We start from the raw sequence: 20,753 nt of genomic DNA on the forward strand, positions 1-20,753 counted from the left end.
AGATTTCAGATGTATCAGCTACGCCAACAAGTTTAATGTGCATTATATGCGGTAGGTGCGTCTTCCTCGGTAGTATAGTGGTTAGTATCCCCGCCTGTCACGCGGGAGACCGGGGTTCGATTCCCCGCCGGGGAGGCGCGATTTTTATCTCACAAATCTGCTCGAGTGTTGCGCGTGTGGGGTGGAAGAGCATTAACTTTGCCATTAACTTGCTGCAAAATGCTACATCGTAGGAAGTAGTTCTCGCATTCCTCACACTTTCTAATTATGGGGTTCGCTGTTAATGCCGACTCTCCACGCGTAGTAATCGATCTCGACACAATCAGCAAAAGATATAATTTTAGCAGAGCGTGGTTTCGATCCACGGACCTCTGGGTTATGGGCCCAGCACGCTTCCACTGCGCCACTCTGCTGTGTGGGGGTGTTCTAGCTCTTCGTCACATCACGTGGGACACTTGGACAGTGTTGTCTGCGTGGCTTTCACACGCATACATTTAATTGCGCAACATCTCCTACAGCTCTCAGCTTGACTTGTCTCGACTTTGCTCGACTGACGCTACGCTGACGCTTGCAGGCAGCGGCATTTACCACCATCACCTCGACATGCAGCTGCGAGATGCACAGGAATAACACTGCACTCCTCGATGCGGCGACATACGAAATCCACTGCCGAGCTGCGCGTTGGCAACTAACAAAATGCCGACAGTGCCAGGATCAGAAGCTGGAATCTTCCGATCCGTTGTCAGACGCGTTATCCCTTGCGCCATAGGGCCACGGACTGTGTCTCGTTCTACGAGACAAGTGCACCTCTCTAAGAAACGTGTTCTTCAGGGCTCTGCAAGCTCCCAAGGAAGGCACTTCTCGTCCAGCGGCGTGGTCGCGGTGCGCTTGCAGAGCTTGGACCTTGCCACATATCTGCGCCCGCTGTTCGACAGGTAGCAGGAGGCAAGGCGCGCGTTTTTCTGCGTTTTTTCGTTGACTAGAGGCAGTTGATGTGCATGTAAGCGTAGCATATGAAACACGAATAGCACGAAGCATTCGTAGTTAGGTGCCAAAGTCGCAGTGTGGCCGCAGGTGGCGATCGTATGTATTTGTGGCCACCACTGGTTTGCAGCAAAGTGAATATGGCTAATTGAGAGCGTTTGGCTGTAGCCCCAGTGGCGCAATTGGTTAGCGCACGGTACTTATAAGGCAGTAGCCGTGAGCAATGCCGGGGTTGTGAGTTCGAGCCTCACCTGGGGCATACTTTTATGTCGTAACAGCTGACAGCATCTGGAGGCTAGATTTCAGATGTATCAGCTACGCCAACAAGTTTAATGTGCATTATATGCGGTAGGTGCGTCTTCCTCGGTAGTATAGTGGTTAGTATCCCCGCCTGTCACGCGGGAGACCGGGGTTCGATTCCCCGCCGGGGAGGCGCGATTTTTATCTCACAAATCTGCTCGAGTGTTGCGCGTGTGGGGTGGAAGAGCATTAACTTTGCCATTAACTTGCTGCAAAATGCTACATCGTAGGAAGTAGTTCTCGCATTCCTCACACTTTCTAATTATGGGGTTCGCTGTTAATGCCGACTCTCCACGCGTAGTAATCGATCTCGACACAATCAGCAAAAGATATAATTTTAGCAGAGCGTGGTTTCGATCCACGGACCTCTGGGTTATGGGCCCAGCACGCTTCCACTGCGCCACTCTGCTGTGTGGGGGTGTTCTAGCTCTTCGTCACATCACGTGGGACACTTGGACAGTGTTGTCTGCGTGGCTTTCACACGCATACATTTAATTGCGCAACATCTCCTACAGCTCTCAGCTTGACTTGTCTCGACTTTGCTCGACTGACGCTACGCTGACGCTTGCAGGCAGCGGCATTTACCACCATCACCTCGACATGCAGCTGCGAGATGCACAGGAATAACACTGCACTCCTCGATGCGGCGACATACGAAATCCACTGCCGAGCTGCGCGTTGGCAACTAACAAAATGCCGACAGTGCCAGGATCAGAAGCTGGAATCTTCCGATCCGTTGTCAGACGCGTTATCCCTTGCGCCATAGGGCCACGGACTGTGTCTCGTTCTACGAGACAAGTGCACCTCTCTAAGAAACGTGTTCTTCAGGGCTCTGCAAGCTCCCAAGGAAGGCACTTCTCGTCCAGCGGCGTGGTCGCGGTGCGCTTGCAGAGCTTGGACCTTGCCACATATCTGCGCCCGCTGTTCGACAGGTACCAGGAGGCAAGGCGCGCGTTTTTCTGCGTTTTTTCGTTGACTAGAGGCAGTTGATGTGCATGTAAGCGTAGCATATGAAACACGAATAGCACGAAGCATTCGTAGTTAGGTGCCAAAGTCGCAGTGTGGCCGCAGGTGGCGATCGTATGTATTTGTGGCCACCACTGGTTTGCAGCAAAGTGAATATGGCTAATTGAGAGCGTTTGGCTGTAGCCCCAGTGGCGCAATTGGTTAGCGCACGGTACTTATAAGGCAGTAGCCGTGAGCAATGCCGGGGTTGTAATTCGAGCCTCACCTGGGGCATACTTTTATGTCGTAACAGCTGACAGCATCTGGAGGCTAGATTTCAGATGTATCAGCTACGCCAACAAGTTTAATGTGCATTATATGCGGTAGGTGCGTCTTCCTCGGTAGTATAGTGGTTAGTATCCCCGCCTGTCACGCGGGAGACCGGGGTTCGATTCCCCGCCGGGGAGGCGCGACTTTTATCTCACAAATCTGCTCGAGTGTTGCGCGTGTGGGGTGGAAGAGCATTAACTTTGCCATTAACTTGCTGCAAAATGCTACATCGTAGGAAGTAGTTCTCGCATTCCTCACACTTTCTAATTATGGGGTTCGCTGTTAATGCCGACTCTCCACGCGTAGTAATCGATCTCGACACAATCAGCAAAAGATATAATTTTAGCAGAGCGTGGTTTCGATCCACGGACCTCTGGGTTATGGGCCCAGCACGCTTCCACTGCGCCACTCTGCTGTGTGGGGGTGTTCTAGCTCTTCGTCACATCACGTGGGACACTTGGACAGTGTTGTCTGCGTGGCTTTCACACGCGTACATTTAATTGCGCAACATCTCCTACAGCTCTCAGCTTGACTTGTCTCGACTTTGCTCGACTGACGCTACGCTGACGCTTGCAGGCAGCGGCATTTACCACCATCACCTCGACATGCAGCTGCGAGATGCACAGGAATAACACTGCACTCCTCGATGCGGCGACATACGAAATCCACTGCCGAGCTGCGCGTTGGCAACTAACAAAATGCCGACAGTGCCAGGATCAGAAGCTGGAATCTTCCGATCCGTTGTCAGACGCGTTATCCCTTGCGCCATAGGGCCACGGACTGTGTCTCGTTCTACGAGACAAGTGCACCTCTCTAAGAAACGTGTTCTTCAGGGCTCTGCAAGCTCCCAAGGAAGGCACTTCTCGTCCAGCGGCGTGGTCGCGGTGCGCTTGCAGAGCTTGGACCTTGCCACATATCTGCGCCCGCTGTTCGACAGGTAGCAGGAGGCAAGGCGCGCGTTTTTCTGCGTTTTTTCGTTGACTAGAGGCAGTTGATGTGCATGTAAGCGTAGCATATGAAACACGAATAGCACGAAGCATTCGTAGTTAGGTGCCAAAGTCGCAGTGTGGCCGCAGGTGGCGATCGTATGTATTTGTGGCCACCACTGGTTTGCAGCAAAGTGAATATGGCTAATTGAGAGCGTTTGGCTGTAGCCCCAGTGGCGCAATTGGTTAGCGCACGGTACTTATAAGGCAGTAGCCGTGAGCAATGCCGGGGTTGTGAGTTCGAGCCTCACCTGGGGCATACTTTTATGTCGTAACAGCTGACAGCATCTGGAGGCTAGATTTCAGATGTATCAGCTACGCCAACAAGTTTAATGTGCATTATATGCGGTAGGTGCGTCTTCCTCGGTAGTATAGTGGTTAGTATCCCCGCCTGTCACGCGGGAGACCGGGGTTCGATTCCCCGCCGGGGAGGCGCGATTTTTATCTCACAAATCTGCTCGAGTGTTGCGCGTGTGGGGTGGAAGAGCATTAACTTTGCCATTAACTTGCTGCAAAATGCTACATCGTAGGAAGTAGTTCTCGCATTCCTCACACTTTCTAATTATGGGGTTCGCTGTTAATGCCGACTCTCCACGCGTAGTAATCGATCTCGACACAATCAGCAAAAGATATAATTTTAGCAGAGCGTGGTTTCGATCCACGGACCTCTGGGTTATGGGCCCAGCACGCTTCCACTGCGCCACTCTGCTGTGTGGGGGTGTTCTAGCTCTTCGTCACATCACGTGGGACACTTGGACAGTGTTGTCTGCGTGGCTTTCACACGCGTACATTTAATTGCGCAACATCTCCTACAGCTCTCAGCTTGACTTGTCTCGACTTTGCTCGACTGACGCTACGCTGACGCTTGCAGGCAGCGGCATTTACCACCATCACCTCGACATGCAGCTGCGAGATGCACAGGAATAACACTGCACTCCTCGATGCGGCGACATACGAAATCCACTGCCGAGCTGCGCGTTGGCAACTAACAAAATGCCGACAGTGCCAGGATCAGAAGCTGGAATCTTCCGATCCGTTGTCAGACGCGTTATCCCTTGCGCCATAGGGCCACAGACTGTGTCTCGTTCTACGAGACAAGTGCACCTCTCTAAGAAACGTGTTCTTCAGGGCTCTGCAAGCTCCCAAGGAAGGCACTTCTCGTCCAGCGGCGTGGTCGCGGTGCGCTTGCAGAGCTTGGACCTTGCCACATATCTGCGCCCGCTGTTCGACAGGTAGCAGGAGGCAAGGCGCGCGTTTTTCTGCGTTTTTTCGTTGACTAGAGGCAGTTGATGTGCATGTAAGCGTAGCATATGAAACACGAATAGCACGAAGCATTCGTAGTTAGGTGCCAAAGTCGCAGTGTGGCCGCAGGTGGCGATCGTATGTATTTGTGGCCACCACTGGTTTGCAGCAAAGTGAATATGGCTAATTGAGAGCGTTTGGCTGTAGCCCCAGTGGCGCAATTGGTTAGCGCACGGTACTTATAAGGCAGTAGCCGTGAGCAATGCCGGGGTTGTAATTCGAGCCTCACCTGGGGCATACTTTTATGTCGTAACAGCTGACAGCATCTGGAGGCTAGATTTCAGATGTATCAGCTACGCCAACAAGTTTAATGTGCATTATATGCGGTAGGTGCGTCTTCCTCGGTAGTATAGTGGTTAGTATCCCCGCCTGTCACGCGGGAGACCGGGGTTCGATTCCCCGCCGGGGAGGCGCGACTTTTATCTCACAAATCTGCTCGAGTGTTGCGCGTGTGGGGTGGAAGAGCATTAACTTTGCCATTAACTTGCTGCAAAATGCTACATCGTAGGAAGTAGTTCTCGCATTCCTCACACTTTCTAATTATGGGGTTCGCTGTTAATGCCGACTCTCCACGCGTAGTAATCGATCTCGACACAATCAGCAAAAGATATAATTTTAGCAGAGCGTGGTTTCGATCCACGGACCTCTGGGTTATGGGCCCAGCACGCTTCCACTGCGCCACTCTGCTGTGTGGGGGTGTTCTAGCTCTTCGTCACATCACGTGGGACACTTGGACAGTGTTGTCTGCGTGGCTTTCACACGCGTACATTTAATTGCGCAACATCTCCTACAGCTCTCAGCTTGACTTGTCTCGACTTTGCTCGACTGACGCTACGCTGACGCTTGCAGGCAGCGGCATTTACCACCATCACCTCGACATGCAGCTGCGAGATGCACAGGAATAACACTGCACTCCTCGATGCGGCGACATACGAAATCCACTGCCGAGCTGCGCGTTGGCAACTAACAAAATGCCGACAGTGCCAGGATCAGAAGCTGGAATCTTCCGATCCGTTGTCAGACGCGTTATCCCTTGCGCCATAGGGCCACGGACTGTGTCTCGTTCTACGAGACAAGTGCACCTCTCTAAGAAACGTGTTCTTCAGGGCTCTGCAAGCTCCCAAGGAAGGCACTTCTCGTCCAGCGGCGTGGTCGCGGTGCGCTTGCAGAGCTTGGACCTTGCCACATATCTGCGCCCGCTGTTCGACAGGTAGCAGGAGGCAAGGCGCGCGTTTTTCTGCGTTTTTTCGTTGACTAGAGGCAGTTGATGTGCATGTAAGCGTAGCATATGAAACACGAATAGCACGAAGCATTCGTAGTTAGGTGCCAAAGTCGCAGTGTGGCCGCAGGTGGCGATCGTATGTATTTGTGGCCACCACTGGTTTGCAGCAAAGTGAATATGGCTAATTGAGAGCGTTTGGCTGTAGCCCCAGTGGCGCAATTGGTTAGCGCACGGTACTTATAAGGCAGTAGCCGTGAGCAATGCCGGGGTTGTGAGTTCGAGCCTCACCTGGGGCATACTTTTATGTCGTAACAGCTGACAGCATCTGGAGGCTAGATTTCAGATGTATCAGCTACGCCAACAAGTTTAATGTGCATTATATGCGGTAGGTGCGTCTTCCTCGGTAGTATAGTGGTTAGTATCCCCGCCTGTCACGCGGGAGACCGGGGTTCGATTCCCCGCCGGGGAGGCGCGATTTTTATCTCACAAATCTGCTCGAGTGTTGCGCGTGTGGGGTGGAAGAGCATTAACTTTGCCATTAACTTGCTGCAAAATGCTACATCGTAGGAAGTAGTTCTCGCATTCCTCACACTTTCTAATTATGGGGTTCGCTGTTAATGCCGACTCTCCACGCGTAGTAATCGATCTCGACACAATCAGCAAAAGATATAATTTTAGCAGAGCGTGGTTTCGATCCACGGACCTCTGGGTTATGGGCCCAGCACGCTTCCACTGCGCCACTCTGCTGTGTGGGGGTGTTCTAGCTCTTCGTCACATCACGTGGGACACTTGGACAGTGTTGTCTGCGTGGCTTTCACACGCGTACATTTAATTGCGCAACATCTCCTACAGCTCTCAGCTTGACTTGTCTCGACTTTGCTCGACTGACGCTACGCTGACGCTTGCAGGCAGCGGCATTTACCACCATCACCTCGACATGCAGCTGCGAGATGCACAGGAATAACACTGCACTCCTCGATGCGGCGACATACGAAATCCACTGCCGAGCTGCGCGTTGGCAACTAACAAAATGCCGACAGTGCCAGGATCAGAAGCTGGAATCTTCCGATCCGTTGTCAGACGCGTTATCCCTTGCGCCATAGGGCCACAGACTGTGTCTCGTTCTACGAGACAAGTGCACCTCTCTAAGAAACGTGTTCTTCAGGGCTCTGCAAGCTCCCAAGGAAGGCACTTCTCGTCCAGCGGCGTGGTCGCGGTGCGCTTGCAGAGCTTGGACCTTGCCACATATCTGCGCCCGCTGTTCGACAGGTAGCAGGAGGCAAGGCGCGCGTTTTTCTGCGTTTTTTCGTTGACTAGAGGCAGTTGATGTGCATGTAAGCGTAGCATATGAAACACGAATAGCACGAAGCATTCGTAGTTAGGTGCCAAAGTCGCAGTGTGGCCGCAGGTGGCGATCGTATGTATTTGTGGCCACCACTGGTTTGCAGCAAAGTGAATATGGCTAATTGAGAGCGTTTGGCTGTAGCCCCAGTGGCGCAATTGGTTAGCGCACGGTACTTATAAGGCAGTAGCCGTGAGCAATGCCGGGGTTGTAATTCGAGCCTCACCTGGGGCATACTTTTATGTCGTAACAGCTGACAGCATCTGGAGGCTAGATTTCAGATGTATCAGCTACGCCAACAAGTTTAATGTGCATTATATGCGGTAGGTGCGTCTTCCTCGGTAGTATAGTGGTTAGTATCCCCGCCTGTCACGCGGGAGACCGGGGTTCGATTCCCCGCCGGGGAGGCGCGACTTTTATCTCACAAATCTGCTCGAGTGTTGCGCGTGTGGGGTGGAAGAGCATTAACTTTGCCATTAACTTGCTGCAAAATGCTACATTGTAGGAAGTAGTTCTCGCATTCCTCACACTTTCTAATTATGGGGTTCGCTGTTAATGCCGACTCTCCACGCGTAGTAATCGATCTCGACACAATCAGCAAAAGATATAATTTTAGCAGAGCGTGGTTTCGATCCACGGACCTCTGGGTTATGGGCCCAGCACGCTTCCACTGCGCCACTCTGCTGTGTGGGGGTGTTCTAGCTCTTCGTCACATCACGTGGGACACTTGGACAGTGTTGTCTGCGTGGCTTTCACACGCATACATTTAATTGCGCAACATCTCCTACAGCTCTCAGCTTGACTTGTCTCGACTTTGCTCGACTGACGCTACGCTGACGCTTGCAGGCAGCGGCATTTACCACCATCACCTCGACATGCAGCTGCGAGATGCACAGGAATAACACTGCACTCCTCGATGCGGCGACATACGAAATCCACTGCCGAGCTGCGCGTTGGCAACTAACAAAATGCCGACAGTGCCAGGATCAGAAGCTGGAATCTTCCGATCCGTTGTCAGACGCGTTATCCCTTGCGCCATAGGGCCACGGACTGTGTCTCGTTCTACGAGACAAGTGCACCTCTCTAAGAAACGTGTTCTTCAGGGCTCTGCAAGCTCCCAAGGAAGGCACTTCTCGTCCAGCGGCGTGGTCGCGGTGCGCTTGCAGAGCTTGGACCTTGCCACATATCTGCGCCCGCTGTTCGACAGGTAGCAGGAGGCAAGGCGCGCGTTTTTCTGCGTTTTTTCGTTGACTAGAGGCAGTTGATGTGCATGTAAGCGTAGCATATGAAACACGAATAGCACGAAGCATTCGTAGTTAGGTGCCAAAGTCGCAGTGTGGCCGCAGGTGGCGATCGTATGTATTTGTGGCCACCACTGGTTTGCAGCAAAGTGAATATGGCTAATTGAGAGCGTTTGGCTGTAGCCCCAGTGGCGCAATTGGTTAGCGCACGGTACTTATAAGGCAGTAGCCGTGAGCAATGCCGGGGTTGTAATTCGAGCCTCACCTGGGGCATACTTTTATGTCGTAACAGCTGACAGCATCTGGAGGCTAGATTTCAGATGTATCAGCTACGCCAACAAGTTTAATGTGCATTATATGCGGTAGGTGCGTCTTCCTCGGTAGTATAGTGGTTAGTATCCCCGCCTGTCACGCGGGAGACCGGGGTTCGATTCCCCGCCGGGGAGGCGCGACTTTTATCTCACAAATCTGCTCGAGTGTTGCGCGTGTGGGGTGGAAGAGCATTAACTTTGCCATTAACTTGCTGCAAAATGCTACATCGTAGGAAGTAGTTCTCGCATTCCTCACACTTTCTAATTATGGGGTTCGCTGTTAATGCCGACTCTCCACGCGTAGTAATCGATCTCGACACAATCAGCAAAAGATATAATTTTAGCAGAGCGTGGTTTCGATCCACGGACCTCTGGGTTATGGGCCCAGCACGCTTCCACTGCGCCACTCTGCTGTGTGGGGGTGTTCTAGCTCTTCGTCACATCACGTGGGACACTTGGACAGTGTTGTCTGCGTGGCTTTCACACGCGTACATTTAATTGCGCAACATCTCCTACAGCTCTCAGCTTGACTTGTCTCGACTTTGCTCGACTGACGCTACGCTGACGCTTGCAGGCAGCGGCATTTACCACCATCACCTCGACATGCAGCTGCGAGATGCACAGGAATAACACTGCACTCCTCGATGCGGCGACATACGAAATCCACTGCCGAGCTGCGCGTTGGCAACTAACAAAATGCCGACAGTGCCAGGATCAGAAGCTGGAATCTTCCGATCCGTTGTCAGACGCGTTATCCCTTGCGCCATAGGGCCACGGACTGTGTCTCGTTCTACGAGACAAGTGCACCTCTCTAAGAAACGTGTTCTTCAGGGCTCTGCAAGCTCCCAAGGAAGGCACTTCTCGTCCAGCGGCGTGGTCGCGGTGCGCTTGCAGAGCTTGGACCTTGCCACATATCTGCGCCCGCTGTTCGACAGGTAGCAGGAGGCAAGGCGCGCGTTTTTCTGCGTTTTTTCGTTGACTAGAGGCAGTTGATGTGCATGTAAGCGTAGCATATGAAACACGAATAGCACGAAGCATTCGTAGTTAGGTGCCAAAGTCGCAGTGTGGCCGCAGGTGGCGATCGTATGTATTTGTGGCCACCACTGGTTTGCAGCAAAGTGAATATGGCTAATTGAGAGCGTTCGGCTGTAGCCCCAGTGGCGCAATTGGTTAGCGCACGGTACTTATAAGGCAGTAGCCGTGAGCAATGCCGGGGTTGTGAGTTCGAGCCTCACCTGGGGCATACTTTTATGTCGTAACAGCTGACAGCATCTGGAGGCTAGATTTCAGATGTATCAGCTACGCCAACAAGTTTAATGTGCATTATATGCGGTAGGTGCGACGTCCTCGGTAGAATAGTGGTTAGTATCCCCGCCTGTCACGCGGGAGACCGGGGTTCGATTCCCCGCCGGGGAGACGCGATTTTTATCTCACAAATCTGCTCGAGTGTTGCGCGTGTGGGGTGGAAGAGCATTAACTTTGCCATTAACTTGCTGCAAAATGCTACATCGTAGGAAGTAGTTCTCGCATTCCTCACACTTTCTAATTATGGGGTTCGCTGTTAATGCCGACTCTCCACGCGTAGTAATCGATCTCGACACAATCAGCAAAAGATATAATTTTAGCAGAGCGTGGTTTCGATCCACGGACCTCTGGGTTATGGGCCCAGCACGCTTCCACTGCGCCACTCTGCTGTGTGGGGGTGTTCTAGCTCTTCGTCACATCACGTGGGACACTTGGACAGTGTTGTCTGCGTGGCTTTCACACGCGTACATTTAATTGCGCAACATCTCCTACAGCTCTCAGCTTGACTTGTCTCGACTTTGCTCGACTGACGCTACGCTGACGCTTGCAGGCAGCGGCATTTACCACCATCACCTCGACATGCAGCTGCGAGATGCACAGGAATAACACTGCACTCCTCGATGCGGCGACATACGAAATCCACTGCCGAGCTGCGCGTTGGCAACTAACAAAATGCCGACAGTGCCAGGATCAGAAGCTGGAATCTTCCGATCCGTTGTCAGACGCGTTATCCCTTGCGCCATAGGGCCACGGACTGTGTCTCGTTCTACGAGACAAGTGCACCTCTCTAAGAAACGTGTTCTTCAGGGCTCTGCAAGCTCCCAAGGAAGGCACTTCTCGTCCAGCGGCGTGGTCGCGGTGCGCTTGCAGAGCTTGGACCTTGCCACATATCTGCGCCCGCTGTTCGACAGGTAGCAGGAGGCAAGGCGCGCGTTTTTCTGCGTTTTTTCGTTGACTAGAGGCAGTTGATGTGCATGTAAGCGTAGCATATGAAACACGAATAGCACGAAGCATTCGTAGTTAGGTGCCAAAGTCGCAGTGTGGCCGCAGGTGGCGATCGTATGTATTTGTGGCCACCACTGGTTTGCAGCAAAGTGAATATGGCTAATTGAGAGCGTTCGGCTGTAGCCCCAGTGGCGCAATTGGTTAGCGCACGGTACTTATAAGGCAGTAGCCGTGAGCAATGCCGGGGTTGTGAGTTCGAGCCTCACCTGGGGCATACTTTTATGTCGTAACAGCTGACAGCATCTGGAGGCTAGATTTCAGATGTATCAGCTACGCCAACAAGTTTAATGTGCATTATATGCGGTAGGTGCGACGTCCTCGGTAGAATAGTGGTTAGTATCCCCGCCTGTCACGCGGGAGACCGGGGTTCGATTCCCCGCCGGGGAGACGCGATTTTTATCTCACAAATCTGCTCGAGTGTTGCGCGTGTGGGGTGGAAGAGCATTAACTTTGCCATTAACTTGCTGCAAAATGCTACATCGTAGGAAGTAGTTCTCGCATTCCTCACACTTTCTAATTATGGGGTTCGCTGTTAATGCCGACTCTCCACGCGTAGTAATCGATCTCGACACAATCAGCAAAAGATATAATTTTAGCAGAGCGTGGTTTCGATCCACGGACCTCTGGGTTATGGGCCCAGCACGCTTCCACTGCGCCACTCTGCTGTGTGGGGGTGTTCTAGCTCTTCGTCACATCACGTGGGACACTTGGACAGTGTTGTCTGCGTGGCTTTCACACGCGTACATTTAATTGCGCAACATCTCCTACAGCTCTCAGCTTGACTTGTCTCGACTTTGCTCGACTGACGCTACGCTGACGCTTGCAGGCAGCGGCATTTACCACCATCACCTCGACATGCAGCTGCGAGATGCACAGGAATAACACTGCACTCCTCGATGCGGCGACATACGAAATCCACTGCCGAGCTGCGCGTTGGCAACTAACAAAATGCCGACAGTGCCAGGATCAGAAGCTGGAATCTTCCGATCCGTTGTCAGACGCGTTATCCCTTGCGCCATAGGGCCACAGACTGTGTCTCGTTCTACGAGACAAGTGCACCTCTCTAAGAAACGTGTTCTTCAGGGCTCTGCAAGCTCCCAAGGAAGGCACTTCTCGTCCAGCGGCGTGGTCGCGGTGCGCTTGCAGAGCTTGGACCTTGCCACATATCTGCGCCCGCTGTTCGACAGGTAGCAGGAGGCAAGGCGCGCGTTTTTCTGCGTTTTTTCGTTGACTAGAGGCAGTTGATGTGCATGTAAGCGTAGCATATGAAACACGAATAGCACGAAGCATTCGTAGTTAGGTGCCAAAGTCGCAGTGTGGCCGCAGGTGGCGATCGTATGTATTTGTGGCCACCACTGGTTTGCAGCAAAGTGAATATGGCTAATTGAGAGCGTTTGGCTGTAGCCCCAGTGGCGCAATTGGTTAGCGCACGGTACTTATAAGGCAGTAGCCGTGAGCAATGCCGGGGTTGTAATTCGAGCCTCACCTGGGGCATACTTTTATGTCGTAACAGCTGACAGCATCTGGAGGCTAGATTTCAGATGTATCAGCTACGCCAACAAGTTTAATGTGCATTATATGCGGTAGGTGCGACGTCCTCGGTAGAATAGTGGTTAGTATCCCCGCCTGTCACGCGGGAGACCGGGGTTCGATTCCCCGCCGGGGAGACGCGATTTTTATCTCACAAATCTGCTCGAGTGTTGCGCGTGTGGGGTGGAAGAGCATTAACTTTGCCATTAACTTGCTGCAAAATGCTACATCGTAGGAAGTAGTTCTCGCATTCCTCACACTTTCTAATTATGGGGTTCGCTGTTAATGCCGACTCTCCACGCGTAGTAATCGATCTCGACACAATCAGCAAAAGATATAATTTTAGCAGAGCGTGGTTTCGATCCACGGACCTCTGGGTTATGGGCCCAGCACGCTTCCACTGCGCCACTCTGCTGTGTGGGGGTGTTCTAGCTCTTCGTCACATCACGTGGGACACTTGGACAGTGTTGTCTGCGTGGCTTTCACACGCGTACATTTAATTGCGCAACATCTCCTACAGCTCTCAGCTTGACTTGTCTCGACTTTGCTCGACTGACGCTACGCTGACGCTTGCAGGCAGCGGCATTTACCACCATCACCTCGACATGCAGCTGCGAGATGCACAGGAATAACACTGCACTCCTCGATGCGGCGACATACGAAATCCACTGCCGAGCTGCGCGTTGGCAACTAACAAATTGCCGACCGTGCCAGGATCAGAAGCTGGAATCTTCCGATCCGTTGTCAGACGCGTTATCCCTTGCGCCATAGGGCCACAGACTGTGTCTCGTTCTACGAGACAAGTGCACCTCTCTAAGAAACGTGTTCTTCAGGGCTCTGCAAGCTCCCAAGGAAGGCACTTCTCGTCCAGCGGCGTGGTCGCGGTGCGCTTGCAGAGCTTGGACCTTGCCACATATCTGCGCCCGCTGTTCGACAGGTAGCAGGAGGCAAGGCGCGCGTTTTTCTGCGTTTTTTCGTTGACTAGAGGCAGTTGATGTGCATGTAAGCGTAGCATATGAAACACGAATAGCACGAAGCATTCGTAGTTAGGTGCCAAAGTAGCAGTGTGGCCGCAGGTGGCGATCGTATGTATTTGTGGCCACCACTGGTTTGCAGCAAAGTGAATATGGCTAATTGAGAGCGTTTGGCTGTAGCCCCAGTGGCGCAATTGGTTAGCGCACGGTACTTATAAGGCAGTAGCCGTGAGCAATGCCGGGGTTGTGAGTTTGAGCCTCACCTGGGGCATACTTTTATGTCGTAACAGCTGACAGCATCTGGAGGCTAGATTTCAGATGTATCAGCTACGCCAACAAGTTTAATGTGCATTATACGCGGTAGGTGCGTCTTCCTCGGTAGTATAGTGGTTAGTATCCCCGCCTGTCACGCGGGAGACCATGGTTCGATTCCCCGCCGGGGAGGCGCGATTTTTATCTCACAAATCTGCTCGAGTGTTGCGCGTGTGGGGCGGAAGAGCATTAACTTTGCCATTAACTTGCTGCAAAATGCTACATCGTAGGAAGTAGTTCTCGCATTCCTCACACTTTCTAATTATGGGGTTCGCTGTTAATGCCGACTCTCCACGCGTAGTAATCGATCTCGACAAAATCAGCGAAAGATATAATTTTAGCAGAGCGTGGTTTCGATCCACGGACCTCTGGGTTATGGGCCCAGCACGCTTCCACTGCGCCACTCTGCTGTGTGGGGGTGTTCTAGCTCTTCGTCACATCACGTGGGACACTTGGACAGTGTTGTCTGCGTGGCTTTCACACGCGTACATTTAATTGCGCAACATCTCCTACAGCTCTCAGCTTGACTTGTCTCGACTTTGCTCGACTGACGCTACGCTGACGCTTGCAGGCAGCGGCATTTACCACCATCACCTCGACATGCAGCTGCGAGATGCACAGGAATAACACTGCACTCCTCGATGCGGCGACATACGAAATCCACTGCCGAGCTGCGCGTTGGCAACTAACAAAATGCCGACAGTGCCAGGATCAGAAGCTGGAATCTTCCGATCCGTTGTCAGACGCGTTATCCCTTGCGCCATAGGGCCACGGACTGTGTCTCGTTCTACGAGACAAGTGCACCTCTCTAAGAAACGTGTTCTTCAGGGCTCTGCAAGCTCCCAAGGAAGGCACTTCTCGTCCAGCGGCGTGGTCGCGGTGCGCTTGCAGAGCTTGGACCTTGCCACATATCTGCGCCCGCTGTTCGACAGGTAGCAGGAGGCAAGGCGCGCGTTTTTCTGCGTTTTTTCGTTGACTAGAGGCAGTTGATGTGCATGTAAGCGTAGCATATGAAACACGAATAGCACGAAGCATTCGTAGTTAGGTGCCAAAGTCGCAGTGTGGCCGCAGGTGGCGATCGTATGTATTTGTGGCCACCACTGGTTTGCAGCAAAGTGAATATGGCTAATTGAGAGCGTTTGGCTGTAGCCCCAGTGGCGCAATTGGTTAGCGCACGGTACTTATAAGGCAGTAGCCGTGAGCAATGCCGGGGTTGTGAGTTCGAGCCTCACCTGGGGCATACTTTTATGTCGTAACAGCTGACAGCATCTGGAGGCTAGATTTCAGATGTATCAGCTACGCCAACAAGTTTAATGTGCATTATATGCGGTAGGTGCGTCTTCCTCGGTAGTATAGTGGTTAGTATCCCCGCCTGTCACGCGGGAGACCGGGGTTCGATTCCCCGCCGGGGAGGCGCGATTTTTATCTCACAAATCTGCTCGAGTGTTGCGCGTGTGGGGTGGAAGAGCATTAACTTTGCCATTAACTTGCTGCAAAATGCTACATCATAGGAAGTAGTTCTCGCATTCCTCACACTTTCTAATTATGGGGTTCGCTGTTAATGCCGACTCTCCACGCGTAGTAATCGATCTCGACACAATCAGCAAAAGATATAATTTTAGCAGAGCGTGGTTTCGATCCACGGACCTCTGGGTTATGGGCCCAGCACGCTTCCACTGCGCCACTCTGCTGTGTGGGGGTGTTCTAGCTCTTCGTCACATCACGTGGGACACTTGGACAGTGTTGTCTGCGTGGCTTTCACACGCGTACATTTAATTGCGCAACATCTCCTACAGCTCTCAGCTTGACTTGTCTCGACTTTGCTCGACTGACGCTACGCTGACGCTTGCAGGCAGCGGCATTTACCACCATCACCTCGACATGCAGCTGCGAGATGCACAGGAATAACACTGCACTCCTCGATGCGGCGACATACGAAATCCACTGCCGAGCTGCGCGTTGGCAACTAACAAATTGCCGACCGTGCCAGGATCAGAAGCTGGAATCTTCCGATCCGTTGTCAGACGCGTTATCCCTTGCGCCATAGGGCCACAGACTGTGTCTCGTTCTACGAGACAAGTGCACCTCTCTAAGAAACGTGTTCTTCAGGGCTCTGCAAGCTCCCAAGGAAGGCACTTCTCGTCCAGCGGCGTGGTCGCGGTGCGCTTGCAGAGCTTGGACCTTGCCACATATCTGCGCCCGCTGTTCGACAGGTAGCAGGAGGCAAGGCGCGCGTTTTTCTGCGTTTTTTCGTTGACTAGAGGCAGTTGATGTGCATGTAAGCGTAGCATATGAAACACGAATAGCACGAAGCATTCGTAGTTAGGTGCCAAAGTAGCAGTGTGGCCGCAGGTGGCGATCGTATGTATTTGTGGCCACCACTGGTTTGCAGCAAAGTGAATATGGCTAATTGAGAGCGTTTGGCTGTAGCCCCAGTGGCGCAATTGGTTAGCGCACGGTACTTATAAGGCAGTAGCCGTGAGCAATGCCGGGGTTGTGAGTTTGAGCCTCACCTGGGGCATACTTTTATGTCGTAACAGCTGACAGCATCTGGAGGCTAGATTTCAGATGTATCAGCTACGCCAACAAGTTTAATGTGCATTATACGCGGTAGGTGCGTCTTCCTCGGTAGTATAGTGGTTAGTATCCCCGCCTGTCACGCGGGAGACCATGGTTCGATTCCCCGCCGGGGAGGCGCGATTTTTATCTCACAAATCTGCTCGAGTGTTGCGCGTGTGGGGCGGAAGAGCATTAACTTTGCCATTAACTTGCTGCAAAATGCTACATCGTAGGAAGTAGTTCTCGCATTCCTCACACTTTCTAATTATGGGGTTCGCTGTTAATGCCGACTCTCCACGCGTAGTAATCGATCTCGACAAAATCAGCGAAAGATATAATTTTAGCAGAGCGTGGTTTCGATCCACGGACCTCTGGGTTATGGGCCCAGCACGCTTCCACTGCGCCACTCTGCTGTGTGGGGGTGTTCTAGCTCTTCGTCACATCACGTGGGACACTTGGACAGTGTTGTCTGCGTGGCTTTCACACGCGTACATTTAATTGCGCAACATCTCCTACAGCTCTCAGCTTGACTTGTCTCGACTTTGCTCGACTGACGCTACGCTGACGCTTGCAGGCAGCGGCATTTACCACCATCACCTCGACATGCAGCTGCGAGATGCACAGGAATAACACTGCACTCCTCGATGCGGCGACATACGAAATCCACTGCCGAGCTGCGCGTTGGCAACTAACAAATTGCCGACCGTGCCAGGATCAGAAGCTGGAATCTTCCGATCCGTTGTCAGACGCGTTATCCCTTGCGCCATAGGGCCACAGACTGTGTCTCGTTCTACGAGACAAGTGCACCTCTCTAAGAAACGTGTTCTTCAGGGCTCTGCAAGCTCCCAAGGAAGGCACTTCTCGTCCAGCGGCGTGGTCGCGGTGCGCTTGCAGAGCTTGGACCTTGCCACATATCTGCGCCCGCTGTTCGACAGGTAGCAGGAGGCAAGGCGCGCGTTTTTCTGCGTTTTTTCGTTGACTAGAGGCAGTTGATGTGCATGTAAGCGTAGCATATGAAACACGAATAGCACGAAGCATTCGTAGTTAGGTGCCAAAGTAGCAGTGTGGCCGCAGGTGGCGATCGTATGTATTTGTGGCCACCACTGGTTTGCAGCAAAGTGAATATGGCTAATTGAGAGCGTTTGGCTGTAGCCCCAGTGGCGCAATTGGTTAGCGCACGGTACTTATAAGGCAGTAGCCGTGAGCAATGCCGGGGTTGTGAGTTTGAGCCTCACCTGGGGCATACTTTTATGTCGTAACAGCTGACAGCATCTGGAGGCTAGATTTCAGATGTATCAGCTACGCCAACAAGTTTAATGTGCATTATACGCGGTAGGTGCGTCTTCCTCGGTAGTATAGTGGTTAGTATCCCCGCCTGTCACGCGGGAGACCATGGTTCGATTCCCCGCCGGGGAGGCGCGATTTTTATCTCACAAATCTGCTCGAGTGTTGCGCGTGTGGGGCGGAAGAGCATTAACTTTGCCATTAACTTGCTGCAAAATGCTACATCGTAGGAAGTAGTTCTCGCATTCCTCACACTTTCTAATTATGGGGTTCGCTGTTAATGCCGACTCTCCACGCGTAGTAATCGATCTCGACAAAATCAGCGAAAGATATAATTTTAGCAGAGCGTGGTTTCGATCCACGGACCTCTGGGTTATGGGCCCAGCACGCTTCCACTGTGCCACTCTGCTGTGTGGGGGTGTTCTAGCTCTTCGTCACATCACGTGGGACACTTGGACAGTGTTGTCTGCGTGGCTTTCACACGCGTACATTTAATTGCGCAACATCTCCTACAGCTCTCAGCTTGACTTGTCTCGACTTTGCTCGACTGACGCTACGCTGACGCTTGCAGGCAGCGGCATTTACCACCATCACCTCGACATGCAGCTGCGAGATGCACAGGAATAACACTGCACTCCTCGATGCGGCGACATACGAAATCCACTGCCGAGCTGCGCGTTGGCAACTAACAAAATGCCGACAGTGCCAGGATCAGAAGCTGGAATCTTCCGATCCGTTGTCAGACGCGTTATCCCTTGCGCCATAGGGCCACGGACTGTGTCTCGTTCTACGAGACAAGTGCACCTCTCTAAGAAACGTGTTCTTCAGGGCTCTGCAAGCTCCCAAGGAAGGCACTTCTCGTCCAGCGGCGTGGTCGCGGTGCGCTTGCAGAGCTTGGACCTTGCCACATATCTGCGCCCGCTGTTCGACAGGTAGCAGGAGGCAAGGCGCGCGTTTTTCTGCGTTTTTTCGTTGACTAGAGGCAGTTGATGTGCATGTAAGCGTAGCATATGAAACACGAATAGCACGAAGCATTCGTAGTTAGGTGCCAAAGTCGCAGTGTGGCCGCAGGTGGCGATCGTATGTATTTGTGGCCACCACTGGTTTGCAGCAAAGTGAATATGGCTAATTGAGAGCGTTTGGCTGTAGCCCCAGTGGCGCAATTGGTTAGCGCACGGTACTTATAAGGCAGTAGCCGTGAGCAATGCCGGGGTTGTGAGTTCGAGCCTCACCTGGGGCATACTTTTATGTCGTAACAGCTGACAGCATCTGGAGGCTAGATTTCAGATGTATCAGCTACGCCAACAAGTTTAATGTGCATTATATGCGGTAGGTGCGTCTTCCTCGGTAGTATAGTGGTTAGTATCCCTGCCTGTCACGCGGGAGACCGGGGTTCGATTCCCCGCCGGGGAGGCGCGATTTTTATCTCACAAATCTGCTCGAGTGTTGCGCGTGTGGGGTGGAAGAGCATTAACTTTGCCATTAACTTGCTGCAAAATGCTACATCGTAGGAAGTAGTTCTCGCATTCCTCACACTTTCTAATTATGGGGTTCGCTGTTAATGCCGACTCTCCACGCGTAGTAATCGATCTCGACACAATCAGCAAAAGATATAATTTTAGCAGAGCGTGGTTTCGATCCACGGACCTCTGGGTTATGGGCCCAGCACGCTTCCACTGCGCCACTCTGCTGTGTGGGGGTGTTCTAGCTCTTCGTCACATCACGTGGGACACTTGGACAGTGTTGTCTGCGTGGCTTTCACACGCGTACATTTAATTGCGCAACATCTCCTACAGCTCTCAGCTTGACTTGTCTCGACTTTGCTCGACTGACGCTACGCTGACGCTTGCAGGCAGCGGCATTTACCACCATCACCTCGACATGCAGCTGCGAGATGCACAGGAATAACACTGCACTCCTCGATGCGGCGACATACGAAATCCACTGCCGAGCTGCGCGTTGGCAACTAACAAAATGCCGACAGTGCCAGGATCAGAAGCTGGAATCTTCCGATCCGTTGTCAGACGCGTTATCCCTTGCGCCATAGGGCCACGGACTGTGTCTCGTTCTACGAGACAAGTGCACCTCTCTAAGAAACGTGTTCTTCAGGGCTCTGCAAGCTCCCAAGGAAGGCACTTCTCGTCCAGCGGCGTGGTCGCGGTGCGCTTGCAGAGCTTGGACCTTGCCACATATCTGCGCCCGCTGTTCGACAGGTAGCAGGAGGCAAGGCGCGCGTTTTTCTGCGTTTTTTCGTTGACTAGAGGCAGTTGATGTGCATGTAAGCGTAGCATATGAAACACGAATAGCACGAAGCATTCGTAGTTAGGTGCCAAAGTCGCAGTGTGGCCGCAGGTGGCGATCGTATGTATTTGTGGCCACCACTGGTTTGCAGCAAAGTGAATATGGCTAATTGAGAGCGTTTGGCTGTAGCCCCAGTGGCGCAATTGGTTAGCGCACGGTACTTATAAGGCAGTAGCCGTGAGCAATGCCGGGGTTGTAATTCGAGCCTCACCTGGGGCATACTTTTATGTCGTAACAGCTGACAGCATCTGGAGGCTAGATTTCAGATGTATCAGCTACGCCAACAAGTTTAATGTGCATTATATGCGGTAGGTGCGTCTTCCTCGGTAGTATAGTGGTTAGTATCCCCGCCTGTCACGCGGGAGACCGGGGTTCGATTCCCCGCCGGGGAGGCGCGACTTTTATCTCACAAATCTGCTCGAGTGTTGCGCGTGTGGGGTGGAAGAGCATTAACTTTGCCATTAACTTGCTGCAAAATGCTACATCGTAGGAAGTAGTTCTCGCATTCCTCACACTTTCT

The 20,753-nt window shown here is 52.5% G+C and overlaps 40 non-coding genes across 40 annotated transcripts; 24 read left to right on the forward strand and 16 right to left on the reverse strand.

Moving 5' to 3' along the window:
- Positions 1-63: 63 nt before the first annotated feature.
- On the forward strand, positions 64-135 carry Trnad-guc (transfer RNA aspartic acid (anticodon GUC)). The gene has a single exon. It is a non-coding gene; the product is annotated as a tRNA-Asp (tRNA).
- A 206-nt stretch (positions 136-341) lies between these two features.
- Trnam-cau (transfer RNA methionine (anticodon CAU)) lies at positions 342-413 on the reverse strand. Its single transcript has one exon. It is a non-coding gene; the product is annotated as a tRNA-Met (tRNA).
- Positions 414-1,151: 738 nt separating this feature from the next.
- Positions 1,152-1,243, forward strand: Trnai-uau (transfer RNA isoleucine (anticodon UAU)). Its single transcript is given in 2 exon segments — positions 1,152-1,189; positions 1,208-1,243. It is a non-coding gene; the product is annotated as a tRNA-Ile (tRNA).
- Positions 1,244-1,344: 101 nt separating this feature from the next.
- On the forward strand, positions 1,345-1,416 carry Trnad-guc (transfer RNA aspartic acid (anticodon GUC)). The gene has a single exon. It is a non-coding gene; the product is annotated as a tRNA-Asp (tRNA).
- Positions 1,417-1,622: 206 nt separating this feature from the next.
- Trnam-cau (transfer RNA methionine (anticodon CAU)) lies at positions 1,623-1,694 on the reverse strand. Its single transcript has one exon. It is a non-coding gene; the product is annotated as a tRNA-Met (tRNA).
- A 930-nt stretch (positions 1,695-2,624) lies between these two features.
- Trnad-guc (transfer RNA aspartic acid (anticodon GUC)) lies at positions 2,625-2,696 on the forward strand. Its single transcript has one exon. It is a non-coding gene; the product is annotated as a tRNA-Asp (tRNA).
- A 206-nt stretch (positions 2,697-2,902) lies between these two features.
- Positions 2,903-2,974, reverse strand: Trnam-cau (transfer RNA methionine (anticodon CAU)). Its single transcript has one exon. It is a non-coding gene; the product is annotated as a tRNA-Met (tRNA).
- A 738-nt stretch (positions 2,975-3,712) lies between these two features.
- Trnai-uau (transfer RNA isoleucine (anticodon UAU)) lies at positions 3,713-3,804 on the forward strand. The gene is given in 2 exon segments: positions 3,713-3,750; positions 3,769-3,804. It is a non-coding gene; the product is annotated as a tRNA-Ile (tRNA).
- Positions 3,805-3,905: 101 nt separating this feature from the next.
- Trnad-guc (transfer RNA aspartic acid (anticodon GUC)) lies at positions 3,906-3,977 on the forward strand. The gene has a single exon. It is a non-coding gene; the product is annotated as a tRNA-Asp (tRNA).
- A 206-nt stretch (positions 3,978-4,183) lies between these two features.
- On the reverse strand, positions 4,184-4,255 carry Trnam-cau (transfer RNA methionine (anticodon CAU)). The gene has a single exon. It is a non-coding gene; the product is annotated as a tRNA-Met (tRNA).
- A 930-nt stretch (positions 4,256-5,185) lies between these two features.
- On the forward strand, positions 5,186-5,257 carry Trnad-guc (transfer RNA aspartic acid (anticodon GUC)). The gene has a single exon. It is a non-coding gene; the product is annotated as a tRNA-Asp (tRNA).
- A 206-nt stretch (positions 5,258-5,463) lies between these two features.
- Trnam-cau (transfer RNA methionine (anticodon CAU)) lies at positions 5,464-5,535 on the reverse strand. Its single transcript has one exon. It is a non-coding gene; the product is annotated as a tRNA-Met (tRNA).
- A 738-nt stretch (positions 5,536-6,273) lies between these two features.
- On the forward strand, positions 6,274-6,365 carry Trnai-uau (transfer RNA isoleucine (anticodon UAU)). Its single transcript is given in 2 exon segments — positions 6,274-6,311; positions 6,330-6,365. It is a non-coding gene; the product is annotated as a tRNA-Ile (tRNA).
- A 101-nt stretch (positions 6,366-6,466) lies between these two features.
- On the forward strand, positions 6,467-6,538 carry Trnad-guc (transfer RNA aspartic acid (anticodon GUC)). The gene has a single exon. It is a non-coding gene; the product is annotated as a tRNA-Asp (tRNA).
- Positions 6,539-6,744: 206 nt separating this feature from the next.
- On the reverse strand, positions 6,745-6,816 carry Trnam-cau (transfer RNA methionine (anticodon CAU)). Its single transcript has one exon. It is a non-coding gene; the product is annotated as a tRNA-Met (tRNA).
- A 930-nt stretch (positions 6,817-7,746) lies between these two features.
- Trnad-guc (transfer RNA aspartic acid (anticodon GUC)) lies at positions 7,747-7,818 on the forward strand. The gene has a single exon. It is a non-coding gene; the product is annotated as a tRNA-Asp (tRNA).
- Positions 7,819-8,024: 206 nt separating this feature from the next.
- Trnam-cau (transfer RNA methionine (anticodon CAU)) lies at positions 8,025-8,096 on the reverse strand. The gene has a single exon. It is a non-coding gene; the product is annotated as a tRNA-Met (tRNA).
- Positions 8,097-9,026: 930 nt separating this feature from the next.
- Trnad-guc (transfer RNA aspartic acid (anticodon GUC)) lies at positions 9,027-9,098 on the forward strand. Its single transcript has one exon. It is a non-coding gene; the product is annotated as a tRNA-Asp (tRNA).
- Positions 9,099-9,304: 206 nt separating this feature from the next.
- On the reverse strand, positions 9,305-9,376 carry Trnam-cau (transfer RNA methionine (anticodon CAU)). The gene has a single exon. It is a non-coding gene; the product is annotated as a tRNA-Met (tRNA).
- A 738-nt stretch (positions 9,377-10,114) lies between these two features.
- Positions 10,115-10,206, forward strand: Trnai-uau (transfer RNA isoleucine (anticodon UAU)). The gene is given in 2 exon segments: positions 10,115-10,152; positions 10,171-10,206. It is a non-coding gene; the product is annotated as a tRNA-Ile (tRNA).
- A 101-nt stretch (positions 10,207-10,307) lies between these two features.
- On the forward strand, positions 10,308-10,379 carry Trnad-guc (transfer RNA aspartic acid (anticodon GUC)). Its single transcript has one exon. It is a non-coding gene; the product is annotated as a tRNA-Asp (tRNA).
- Positions 10,380-10,585: 206 nt separating this feature from the next.
- On the reverse strand, positions 10,586-10,657 carry Trnam-cau (transfer RNA methionine (anticodon CAU)). Its single transcript has one exon. It is a non-coding gene; the product is annotated as a tRNA-Met (tRNA).
- A 738-nt stretch (positions 10,658-11,395) lies between these two features.
- On the forward strand, positions 11,396-11,487 carry Trnai-uau (transfer RNA isoleucine (anticodon UAU)). The gene is given in 2 exon segments: positions 11,396-11,433; positions 11,452-11,487. It is a non-coding gene; the product is annotated as a tRNA-Ile (tRNA).
- Positions 11,488-11,588: 101 nt separating this feature from the next.
- On the forward strand, positions 11,589-11,660 carry Trnad-guc (transfer RNA aspartic acid (anticodon GUC)). Its single transcript has one exon. It is a non-coding gene; the product is annotated as a tRNA-Asp (tRNA).
- Positions 11,661-11,866: 206 nt separating this feature from the next.
- Positions 11,867-11,938, reverse strand: Trnam-cau (transfer RNA methionine (anticodon CAU)). The gene has a single exon. It is a non-coding gene; the product is annotated as a tRNA-Met (tRNA).
- A 930-nt stretch (positions 11,939-12,868) lies between these two features.
- Positions 12,869-12,940, forward strand: Trnad-guc (transfer RNA aspartic acid (anticodon GUC)). Its single transcript has one exon. It is a non-coding gene; the product is annotated as a tRNA-Asp (tRNA).
- A 206-nt stretch (positions 12,941-13,146) lies between these two features.
- Trnam-cau (transfer RNA methionine (anticodon CAU)) lies at positions 13,147-13,218 on the reverse strand. The gene has a single exon. It is a non-coding gene; the product is annotated as a tRNA-Met (tRNA).
- A 738-nt stretch (positions 13,219-13,956) lies between these two features.
- Positions 13,957-14,048, forward strand: Trnai-uau (transfer RNA isoleucine (anticodon UAU)). The gene is given in 2 exon segments: positions 13,957-13,994; positions 14,013-14,048. It is a non-coding gene; the product is annotated as a tRNA-Ile (tRNA).
- Positions 14,049-14,427: 379 nt separating this feature from the next.
- Trnam-cau (transfer RNA methionine (anticodon CAU)) lies at positions 14,428-14,499 on the reverse strand. Its single transcript has one exon. It is a non-coding gene; the product is annotated as a tRNA-Met (tRNA).
- Positions 14,500-15,237: 738 nt separating this feature from the next.
- On the forward strand, positions 15,238-15,329 carry Trnai-uau (transfer RNA isoleucine (anticodon UAU)). Its single transcript is given in 2 exon segments — positions 15,238-15,275; positions 15,294-15,329. It is a non-coding gene; the product is annotated as a tRNA-Ile (tRNA).
- Positions 15,330-15,430: 101 nt separating this feature from the next.
- Trnad-guc (transfer RNA aspartic acid (anticodon GUC)) lies at positions 15,431-15,502 on the forward strand. The gene has a single exon. It is a non-coding gene; the product is annotated as a tRNA-Asp (tRNA).
- A 206-nt stretch (positions 15,503-15,708) lies between these two features.
- Positions 15,709-15,780, reverse strand: Trnam-cau (transfer RNA methionine (anticodon CAU)). The gene has a single exon. It is a non-coding gene; the product is annotated as a tRNA-Met (tRNA).
- Positions 15,781-16,518: 738 nt separating this feature from the next.
- Positions 16,519-16,610, forward strand: Trnai-uau (transfer RNA isoleucine (anticodon UAU)). The gene is given in 2 exon segments: positions 16,519-16,556; positions 16,575-16,610. It is a non-coding gene; the product is annotated as a tRNA-Ile (tRNA).
- A 379-nt stretch (positions 16,611-16,989) lies between these two features.
- Positions 16,990-17,061, reverse strand: Trnam-cau (transfer RNA methionine (anticodon CAU)). Its single transcript has one exon. It is a non-coding gene; the product is annotated as a tRNA-Met (tRNA).
- A 738-nt stretch (positions 17,062-17,799) lies between these two features.
- Trnai-uau (transfer RNA isoleucine (anticodon UAU)) lies at positions 17,800-17,891 on the forward strand. Its single transcript is given in 2 exon segments — positions 17,800-17,837; positions 17,856-17,891. It is a non-coding gene; the product is annotated as a tRNA-Ile (tRNA).
- A 379-nt stretch (positions 17,892-18,270) lies between these two features.
- Positions 18,271-18,342, reverse strand: Trnam-cau (transfer RNA methionine (anticodon CAU)). Its single transcript has one exon. It is a non-coding gene; the product is annotated as a tRNA-Met (tRNA).
- Positions 18,343-19,080: 738 nt separating this feature from the next.
- On the forward strand, positions 19,081-19,172 carry Trnai-uau (transfer RNA isoleucine (anticodon UAU)). The gene is given in 2 exon segments: positions 19,081-19,118; positions 19,137-19,172. It is a non-coding gene; the product is annotated as a tRNA-Ile (tRNA).
- A 101-nt stretch (positions 19,173-19,273) lies between these two features.
- Positions 19,274-19,345, forward strand: Trnad-guc (transfer RNA aspartic acid (anticodon GUC)). Its single transcript has one exon. It is a non-coding gene; the product is annotated as a tRNA-Asp (tRNA).
- Positions 19,346-19,551: 206 nt separating this feature from the next.
- Trnam-cau (transfer RNA methionine (anticodon CAU)) lies at positions 19,552-19,623 on the reverse strand. Its single transcript has one exon. It is a non-coding gene; the product is annotated as a tRNA-Met (tRNA).
- Positions 19,624-20,553: 930 nt separating this feature from the next.
- Trnad-guc (transfer RNA aspartic acid (anticodon GUC)) lies at positions 20,554-20,625 on the forward strand. The gene has a single exon. It is a non-coding gene; the product is annotated as a tRNA-Asp (tRNA).
- The last annotated feature ends 128 nt before the right edge of the window (positions 20,626-20,753 follow it).

Source organism: Schistocerca gregaria, chromosome 8, assembly GCF_023897955.1.
Source record: "Schistocerca gregaria isolate iqSchGreg1 chromosome 8, iqSchGreg1.2, whole genome shotgun sequence".
In the NCBI taxonomy this organism is placed as follows: Eukaryota; Metazoa; Arthropoda; class Insecta; order Orthoptera; family Acrididae; genus Schistocerca; species Schistocerca gregaria.